Source organism: Anomaloglossus baeobatrachus, chromosome 2 (assembly GCF_048569485.1).
Source record: "Anomaloglossus baeobatrachus isolate aAnoBae1 chromosome 2, aAnoBae1.hap1, whole genome shotgun sequence".
Taxonomy (NCBI): Eukaryota; Metazoa; Chordata; class Amphibia; order Anura; family Aromobatidae; genus Anomaloglossus; species Anomaloglossus baeobatrachus.
This window is the reverse complement of record NC_134354.1, coordinates 564,066,724-564,077,531: the sequence shown is the minus strand read 5'-3', so window position 1 is coordinate 564,077,531 and position 10,808 is coordinate 564,066,724.

Below are 10,808 nucleotides of genomic sequence, written 5' to 3'. Positions count from 1 at the left end.
GGAAGGATGGAGGATGGGGTGGTAGTGACGGTAAGTAAAGTCTTTTTAGATCGTGACGCCACCTGTGGTCCGTGGCCAGAGATAGGTCGTTGCTGCGGGTGCTGATTTCTGGGGCTGATGGTGAAGGTCGCAGCCGGGATGGTGTCGCTCCCCACAGGCGGAGCGGGGTAACCCCATGGAGGATGATGGAGGACGGACAGGGGTGGTGGTAGTCCCCATTGGTGCCAACGCTGCTGGTAAAGGAGAGGCAGAAACAGGGGCTGCGGTTCAAGGTCTTTTATTCACTGGTAGTTCAGGCGCTGCCCCAGAATACCGGTCTCCGCCACGATGGGCTCCAGCCGATCCCGAATCTGTGGAAGGTCAGGTCCAGTGTGTCAGCCTATGGGCCTTTCCTCCTTTGATGCGCTAAGTATTGGATCCCCGGTGCGTGACACACTTGGGGATCCTGGTGTAAGTAAAGTGTACCTTTCTGTTTGCTGATAGCGCGGTTCCGCTGTGGGGCTAGTCAAAGACCTCAGACCTGTATCCTATATGATATTTGGCTCCAGGAATGGTGGGACAGGTCCGTTGACTTTTCTAGCCTGTTCCCGCGACCCTTGCAGAGTTGGTAGACAGCGTAAAGTATGTCTGCCCTAGAATTCAGTACCCCGACAGTGCCGGTCTTGTGGAAGCAGTCACCTGCTTCTCCCCACAGACCGTGTTGAAACGCCTTAGCCCACAGAGCTGCCTCGCGGCATGTCCACTCTGCTCGGCGTCTGTAGCTGTCCTCAGTTTTAAAGATGTGTTGTGTGTTGGAAGCTGTTGCTCCCAGCTGCTGCCACCGGCTGGTTCACTACTCTCACTAGGTCAACCTGCTTCTCCCCCTGTGTGCTCCTAACTCTCCCTGGTGGTTGCTTCTCCCTGACCCAGAGTCCCGATTCTAGTGGATCGAGAGCCCCTGGTGTGGTGGCATCCTGTAAACCCAACCATTGTGGTGACCCCTTCTGTGACCTGACCCTGGCCCGGTCCCCATTGGGGTGGGCAACCCACTGTTTATGTATGTGTATGTTGGTGGAACCGGCACCAACCTTCCTTGGATCCGGGATAAGTACTACACCCTAAAGGAGGTGCAGTACCCTGTGGCGCCTGAAGCCTTAGGGGTGCCACATCTGCGTATGATGACGCTGGCAGCAGAAGCTCCTGCATCATCACGATGGTTACCGGATACACATACATGCGGACTACAAGAACCAGGAGGCCACCGAGGAAGGGTAAGGTGAGCATAATATGTGTGTGTGTGTTTGTGTGTGTGTGGAATGGCACAATAGGGGACCAGGATGGGACATTGCACAAGTTGTGGAATGTATTGTCTGAGCTTCCATTATACTCCCAGAACGGATTGTTCTCGTAAACCAAGGTTCCACTGTGTATATAAAAGAGATTTTAGAGGTAGGCCTCTAAAAATTGTGTAGTAGGGCATCACACACCCTGGAAAAGTTAAGTTCGAGGCTTGCATCATGACCCTCTTGATATGGTGGAGGAGAAGGAGGACACGGAAAAGGAAGAAAACATTAACTGTATACCCTTGTTTGGGTGTAGAGGGGTGCATGTTAATGCAGCAAAAGAAAGGAATTTTTTAGTTGACTTTATATTCAGCTGTGTCATCCAGTGGAGTTGAGAGTTGAGAAGTCTGGGTCAATCCAGGACTTGTTCATTTTTATAAGAGTCAGCCTATCAGCTTTGTCATTTGACAGTCAGATGCGCCCATCAGTTATTATGCCTTCGGCGGTACTAAAAACCCACTCTGACAAAACGATAGCGGCAAAGCAGGCCAACACCTCCAAGGTATAGTGGGACAGTTCATGCCATATGACCAGCATGAATACCCAATACAGTTGTTGAATGGCACAGAGGAATTCATCATTTTTTGATTTTTTGTTTTTTGTATTTTGGTATCCGTTGCTTTTTTTCACTAAGTTCTTTAACATGATGCAAAATGGTTGTGAACTTTATATTCCACATGTCCCAGTCTCACTAGTCAAGACTCTGGACCACATAAACCCCACTCAATTCCTTTTTTCATTCCTCCCACAGTGGTAAAAGAGAGATAACCCCGGCACACTACTACTCCCAAAAAAAAGAGACTTGTGTTGATATAATGCTGAATTTTATTTTGATTCAAGTAGTTGAAAAAAGTGCATACATGATTCGTCCACAATAAGTCGACGTTTCGGCAGTATGCCTTCGTCAGACTGGACTTTTTTATCTACATACAAAAAAACAATAATCAATTTCATGTACATACAATCTTGACAAAAGAGAACGTACTGTCCAACATAGAAATAATAGACGAGGACAGAATACCTTATAGAAAATGCAATTTGTCATAAGATTATAACATAGTGAATATTCCGTAAGGACATGTGAGTCCAATCGTGGATATACAGACAATATGAGGGTATAGTGGTAGAACTCAGATATAAGACTATGGTGGTTACGTAATGTGGTAGAGTAATTATCGGAGCCGATCCTGCTGCACGAGAAAAGAGATGAATGTAGGAAAAATAAGAAGAAAAGAAAAGAAAAAAAGGAAAAGAAGAAGACAAAGAGGGAAGGGAAAAAGGAAAGAAAGGAAGGAAAAGTAAGAAGGAATGTCAAGTTAGGGCAAAGAGATATGTAGCAGTGTAGTCATACATTAGAAGTATGGGAAGTGTGGATAAAATTTTTTTGATTTTTTGTTTTTTGTATTTTGGTATCCGTTGCTTTTTTTCACTAAGTTCTTTAACATGATGCAAAATGGTTGTGAACTTTATATTCCACATGTCCCAGTCTCACTAGTCAAGACTCTGGACCACATAAACCCCACTCAATTCCTTTTTTCATTCCTCCCACAGTGGTAAGTCCCAAGAAACAAATTATTCTGTCCACTAGCACTGCATGTTGTTACCACTTCCTACACCAGTTCCTGCACCCCCTCCTTCAGCTCTGCTAAAACTAATGTCTTTAGCTGGCAGACAGCACACCACCACAGAGTTGATATAAGGTCTAACAGACCAGACAAATATGTGACTCTCACTGCTGAACCTCCAAGCAGGCATGGTCTTGTGTGATAATGGCTATAACTTGAAGCAAGCTGCCATACCATCCCTAGCCCATGTTTAGCGCCCCACGGGGCCTCAGGGGTTACTCGTTACCGGGCCAGTGGTTTTGTGGGGTTGCTGAGACTGGCCTAACCCGGCTCCGTGGCCTCGTCGGCTACATGTGTAGAGGGGGATGGAAGGAGGGCGAAGGGTCCCTGGGAAGCGTCACCGGTTGCAGTGGTGACTGGGGTCTCGGCCGCCAACACCTCCTGCGACTTTTCCTCTCCCAGAGCCGGTGTTGGATGGGAATGGGGGATGCTTTGCAGCACCACCCGTGGTGTGCGGCTAGGAATTAGCCGCCACTGCGAGATTTTGCTCTCCTCCGGGGCTGATGTTAACGCAGCACAGATAGTCCAGCTCCCCACAGGTGGAGCGAGCCCCAGGGAGGATGAGGAAGATGGGGATTGCTGACGGCGCCAAAGCACAAGGCGGAAGCACCGGCAATGACAAGAATGATACAGGGGGCTGCGGTTCAAAGTTCCGTTTACTCACAGTTCTTAAAGCTCCCCGGAGGTGCCGCTTTCCACCGCCATGGATGGACTCCAGCTGGTCCCAGGTGAATCGGAGGCAATCACCGGTGGCTGTGGAAATGTGTGAGACCTGCCTCCTTGCGCTAACTCGCGGCTCCCCATGGCCTGAAGTAACTTGGGAACTCCGCTGTCTGTGTTAAGTGTCCTGTCCCGTATGCAGGTGACGCGGGTCCTCGCTGCGGGGCCTGGCTGTAAACCTGACCCTGGATCCTATAGCTCACTGTGCTCCAGGAACGTGGGTGTTGGGCGATGGGACATGAAATCCTCAACCCCTGCAGATTTGTTAGAGTCCTTGAAGGTTTCCCCAACCGAGGGTTCTGCACCCCGATTGCGCTTGCACTGTGGAAGCGGTTAACCTCCCTCCCAGCTGCCATGTCTCCTGTGTCTAACATCTCCATCGGTCGCCTCTGTCTCTCGCCCTCTTCCAGTCTGGCCGGTCATAGCTATAGAAGTTCTGTGAAGCACTCCCTATAGTAGCCGTGGTACTACAAGTCCCATGATGTTCCGGCATTCTCTCCTCCATCCCCGACATAGCTCCCAGGCATGCATCCTGGGTGGTCCCCCTGAGGTGATCTAAGTGTAACGCTCCCCCCAGAGGACCTGTTCTCTCTTCGCTCGGATCCGGGTTCGCTGCTGCGGCTCGAGTGGGGACCGGACCCGGGCTCGCACGGCCGTCCATCCTCACAACCGTCGGAAGGGGACATTTACAGGGGATTGATGTGTCGGTGACGCCACCCATGGGTCGAAGTGAGGGATGGTGACAACGCCGCTGCCTGGTTTTGGGGTGCCTGGGGCGGATGGAGCGGGGCAGCAAGATGGGATTCCCTCCATGGGTAGGGGAGGTGTAGTCCCGGGGCCCTTTGTTGGTACACGGGAGTAATGGCTGCTGGAGGTGGCGTGCCGGTTTGGACCGGGGATCAATGGTGTACTCAGAGTTCAGTAATCACACACGAGTCCAGTGGTAAACCAAGTTGCCAGTGACCGGTCGCCTTTGGTGGGTGTATTCGGGTCCCACACCTGGGTGTAGTAAACAGTGGTCCCTTCCTCCTGCACTCTGTGTTTGTGTCTTCTCTGGGACAACTCCGCATGGAATGGGGAAGTCCACTCCCGGTACTGTGTGTGTTGGAAGCTGTGGCCCGCGAAATCTGACCCTTGGGATTTCTGTGGGTTCTGTTGGACACCCTATCCCCCACATTGGGCTTCCATTTTGCTCTCTGGGCTTCTGGAGAACAAGGTCTGAAACCTCGTCCTCTGCTGGTTGATTAACAAAGGGCATGCAACCTTCCTCGTCCTAGGGTCCAGGCACCCCATCTGTGCACGGCCTCCAGACCGGATTCCCACTGTCGGCACCGGCGGGCTACAATTCTGCCCCGGTCCACTTAAGGTCTCCCGCGAACGGATCTCTGTCGCCTGTGGCACTGTTCACTGTCTGCCACCTAGCCAGGTAGTCCAGGGGCCTTTACCTTTGACTCCGCTTTTCTATCAGACTTGACTACTGCTCAACTTGAACTCTCCAACTTGTCTGTCATGTTCCCGCCCCTGACACCTCAGGACCCATAGGTGGGCATTCTCATCCACCTGATCCCGCCCACTGGTGTGTCCTTATTATCATGATGGGGTGGCTAGGCTTTAATGGCTGTGTGTTGTACCTGGGTGTGGGTTTTTGGTGGTATCAAGGAGGGTGGAGTACTTCTGTGACTACCTGGTTTTGCCAGGGCGTCATACTATCCCTTGGTTGAATACAGCCCGTCCTCGGGCAGTCTGGCCACTGACGTTTATTTTTCTGCTTCTGCAATTAGAAAATGTAACAAACATAAACATTGTAAAAAACATTTGAAAACTTTTCATCCCTCACGGGAGGCACTTCACTTAAACATTGCAAGGAACAAATAAACATCATCTCCTTCTTTCCTTTCACCTGCCACCCAAAACACCTGAACCCACCCTCGGTGGCACCGCTAGTCACAGGTGTCACACCGTCCTGAGTTCCTGTGGGTGTCCAGAATGTCCGGGTAAAAGTCCCTTACCCGCCAGTCCACCCCAAGAGTTCCATGGTCCGGAACCCTTGGCCTGGAGGTTAGGCACCGGTTTTGCTGGTGACTGGGCCTTGGCCGACTCTACCGCAGGCCCTTCCTCCAACCAACCTCTCCAGAGGCGTTACAGTCCTCGTGGTGGAGTAACAAGAAAGTAGATGGGGGTTATTTACAAGGCCTAAGAAAGTTTTTGGGTGGCTTCGCCAGTCCTAAAGCCATGGTCCATTGTTACTTTAAACAGGGGGAAACATGTTAACTGTTTGAGGGTAGACGGAATCCTCTACCTACTCCTTTTCTTTTTCATATAAGTGACGGTGGGAGGCGAGGCATGGCTTTTTGTCAACCACAACCTACTTTTTGATGTCCAGGGCAAACTACCCTTGCTCTCCACAGTGCCGGGTGTAGCTCACCATATCCCCGGGTTCCAGATTACGGTCTATGTCGCCGGTTGGCAAGTGAGGGGCCACTTCCCTCCGGGATACAAAAATTTCAGACTCCAATCCCGGCTTGTAAATGAAACCCCATCCTTTCTGGGGGTCAAAGTATCGGACCTGTCCTCCATATGTTGGGCCCCGGACCTGGATGGTAGCCTGCTGCAGGTGAACCTTCTCCTTATAAGTGCGGGCAAGCACATCCGCCTTATGCTTTTCTCTGGCAGCGATCTCCCTGCGCAGCTGCTGTTGCTGCCACTCCAAGTACGGGGCATGGGTTCCGTGCTCCGCCTCCTGCTTGGGAGCCAGGCCCACTCAGATGCCCTCGGCGCCTGCGACGACCGGCCTATCATATTGCTGTGCGCCCCATCGATCGGTGGCCTGCTCCGCCTCTCTGCAGGTACATTCCGGCTGCTCCACAGCTTAGTGAGAGTTCATTGAGGTCACCTGAGGTCAGGTTAGCTTTGATCACAGGTGGAGGGTCGTGGGAACCTCCAGCTGTGACCGCAAGTAACCGGAGTGACGTCACAGCTGATCGCTAATACACACTGTCTGATCTATTGTGCGATTGCACAAGCAATCGTACCCGCCCCCGTCGTTTGTGCGCCACGGGCAAATCGCTGCCCGTGTCGCACAAAGTCGTTAAACCGCCATCACACGTACTTACCTGCTTAGCGACCTCGCTGTGGGCGGCGAACATCCTCTTCCTGAAGGGGGAGGGACATTCGGCGTCACAGCGATGTCACACAGTGGCCGCCAATAGAAGCGGAGGGGTGGAGCTGAACGGACGTAAACATCCCGCCCACCTCCTTCCTTCCACATAGCCGACAGGTGCCGCAGGACGCAGGTAAGCTGTGTTCATCGTTCCCGGGGTGTCACACGGAGCGATGTGTGCTGCCCTGGGTATAATGAACAACCGGCGCAAAGAAAAAGAAATGATTTTTTAAAAATAAGCGACGTGTACACGACTCACGATTTGTAACCTATTTGCGAACGTTCAGCGTCGCTCGAGGTGTCACACGAAATGACGTCGCAAACCTCACAGCGTTCAGTCATGTTCATTGATCTCGCTGTACCTTCAGTAACGTAGCAGAGCTGGAATCATTGTGGGACCTCGTGTGGATTATATCAGACCTGGGTGTTTATTTTGCAGTTAATAAATTTGTGAAAGAGAGTGCTTTTTTGCATTTCATTTCAAATAAAGGAATTTTTCTGTTTGTGTTTATTTACTTTTACTTACAGATTAGTAATGAGGGGTCTCATAGACCCATCACATTAATAATCTAGGGCTAAGTGGCAATTGTGAGCTGACATTAACCCCTTATTACCCAATTGCCACTGCACCAGGGCAATTGGGAGGAGCCTGGTAAAGCGCCGGGACTGTCACATCTAATGGATGCAACAGTCCTGGGAAGCTGCAGGCTGATATTTTTAGGCTGGAGGCTCTCAATAAGCACAGGTCTCTCTAGCTTTTAAAAATTATTTATTTAAATAATTAAAAAAAAAAGCCGCATGCTGTTCCTCTTGTTTAGGTACACAGCCAAGATAAATGCATGGTTGGGAGCTGCAGACTTGAGCCGTATGCTTTATTTGTGCTATATCAATACAAGCGGGACCCTACGACAATTGTTTTATTTATTTATTTATCACCACAAGGACACAGACAGCGTTTGTGATTCCAACCAATCACAGACGCTGTCTCAGAAGGTGGGGGAATGGTTCAATAGCAGCCAATCAGAGACGCCGGTGGAAGGGGAAAGCAGTGAATATGCATTAGTGATAATTGTCGGACTAGGAAGTAGCACTGCAGCAATGGGGATTCAGTAAGTATGTACTGCTTTAACCCTTTTTTATTTTCTTTCTTTTACAGCCCCCGTAAACCATTTTACAACACGTCATTTTTGCCTCGCATTGAATTTAATGGGTTCAGCGATGCGATCTCAGGTGAGATAGGCGATCCTTAACCAATCCAATCCTTGGCAGAATCGCTCATCTCCACAGTAGTTTTAACTCTATAGGTCATGGCAACCCATTGGTGCCCACTCACATCACAGATGTGCCAGTGTGTGTTAAATACCATGGTCAGAGATTGACAAAGGCATTTAACAGGTTAAAAGGTCATGGCAACCCATCAGCTTCCAGAGATCACCTCACAGGCATGCTGGCATTTGTTAAATGTCACTGTTGGAGATTGACAGTGGCATTTAACAGGTTAACTCCTTCACCCTCCAGCCTGAAAAGACCTTCCTGACCAGGCCATTTTTTGCAATTCTGACCAGTGTCACTTTGACAGGTTGTAACTCTAGAATGCTTCATACAGATTCTGGTGATTCTGACATTGTGTGCCGCCCCCGTGCTGGCAGCCTGCCGCCACCTGGGTCCGGGCCTTCCGGTGGGTAGCTTGAGGGTCTCCGGACCCGGGGGATCCCGCGGACACTCCGAATGAATAGGGATTGGGGGTGGTGGATGTAGAACGTATATGTACGGGCTGGGCCGTACTAGGTTCGTGACGCCACCCACAGTATGTGGTGAGTTTGGACACCACCGCTGCAGTTACGGGGCACCCGGGGGGAGATGTTGTGCAGCAAGTTGTTAAGGGAAGAGCTTAAATGTGTAGATTGGGACAAAGTCATGATAACTGGGGATACTGAACATAAATGGGGTAAGTTTAAGGATATACTACTAGAGTCCTGTAAAAAAACGTATACACTCTGGTAATAATATGTCCATGAATAAAAAGAAACCACTAAACCACTATAGATAAATAAGATAAATAAGACTGTACAGACTGTATAAAGTATAATAAAACAAAAACAAAGGGCATTTAAAATCTTAAAGGCTGAGAATACAGAAATAGCATTTCAGAAGTATAAAGATATCAATAGGAAATGTAAAAAAGAAATCAAACAAGCAAAACTAGCTACTGAAACAAAAATCGCCAATGATATTAATAAAAAACCCAAAATCTTTTATAAATACATTAATGCCAAAAGGAAAACAAAGAATAGTATTCGCCCCTTAAAATATGAGGGATGACATGCAAAAATATATTGCAGAAAATAATATAATAACTGACAAACAGCATGGATTCGTGAAAGATAAGTCGTGTCTAACCAATCTGTTGGGGTTCTATGAGGGGGTAAGTGCAAACCTGGATATTGGTAATGCAGCTGATGTGATTTATTTGGACTTTGCAAAGGCATTTGATACTGTACCACACAATAGCCTTATACTAAAGCTCTAGAAGCAAGGACTAGGGGAAACTATATGCAACTGGGTAAGGAATTGGCTAAAAGATAGGAAACAAAGAGTAGTCATAAATGGTACATTCTCTAAATGGGCTATAGTCAGCAGTGGGGTGCCACAGGGATCTGTGCTAGGACCGATTCTTTTTAATCTCTTTATTAATGACCTTGTGGATGAGATTGATGGTAAAGTGTCAGTCTTTGCTGATGACACCAAACTATGTAGGATATTAAAAACTGACCTTGATAGTACAATATTACAAAAAGATCTGGATAAGATGTCAGAATGGACAAATACTTGGCAAATGAGATTTAATGTTGATAAATGTAAAGTAATGCACCTAGGACGGAGTAATCCTATAGCTGTGTATACATTAAATGGAAGTAAGCTTGGGACTACAGAACAGGAGAAGGACTTGGGTATTCTCATTACAAATAAGCTGAGCAGCAGCACTCAATGTCAAGCAGCAGCTGCTAAAGCAAACAAGATTTTAGGGTGTATAAAAAGAGAGATTAGATCCTGTGATCCCAACGTATTGTTACCCCTCTATAAATCACTTGTAAGGCCACATCTGGAATATGGGATCCAGTTTTGGGCTCCACATTTTAAAAAGGACATTCAGAAGTTAGAGTCAGTTCAAAGGAGGGCAACTAGACTACTACAAGGAATGGAAGACCTCTCATATGATGACAGGTTGAAAAACTTAGATATGTTTAGCTTAGAAAAAAGACGTCTCAGAGGAGATATCATTTATATGTATAAATATATGTGTGGTCAATATAAAGGACTGGCACATGACTTATTTCTTCCAAAGACAATACTAAGGACCAGGGGGCACTCACTGCGAGTGGAAGTAAAGCGATTACGACAGCTAAATAGGAAAGGGTTCTTTACAGTTAGAGCAGTCAGACTGTGGAATGCCCTACCACAAGAGGTAGTAATGGCAGATACTATAACAGCTTTTAAAAAAGGGCTGGATGATTTCCTCAGTACACAAAACATTGTTGGTTATAAATGACTTAGTGACCAAATGTAGAACTGGTGGAGGAAGGTTGAACTAGATGGACCTAGGTCTTTTTTCAACCTAAGTAACTATGTAACCCCTCCGTGGGCAGGGATGGTGGCCCCAGGACCCGTTGGGATTTGTTGGTGCAGGGAGATGGGCGACCGCAGGGTGCTGGTGTACTCACTAGTGAAGGAAACACACGAGTCTCTAGTAAACCAAGGTGATGGTGGTCGGTGCCCTCAGCTGGCTGCGTTCTGGTCCCCCACCCGGCTGGTGGTCTCTGTCTGTCTCCTGCACCTTTGTGTAATGGTGGACTGCCTGCACTTGCAACTTCAGGAGTCCGCTCCTGGCTGGATGTGGCCTAAGGAGCCCTTGCCCCAGACGCTTGCCCGTGGGATCTATGAGCCCTGGCGGTGGCTTTTTATCCCCCTCGGTGGGCTGTT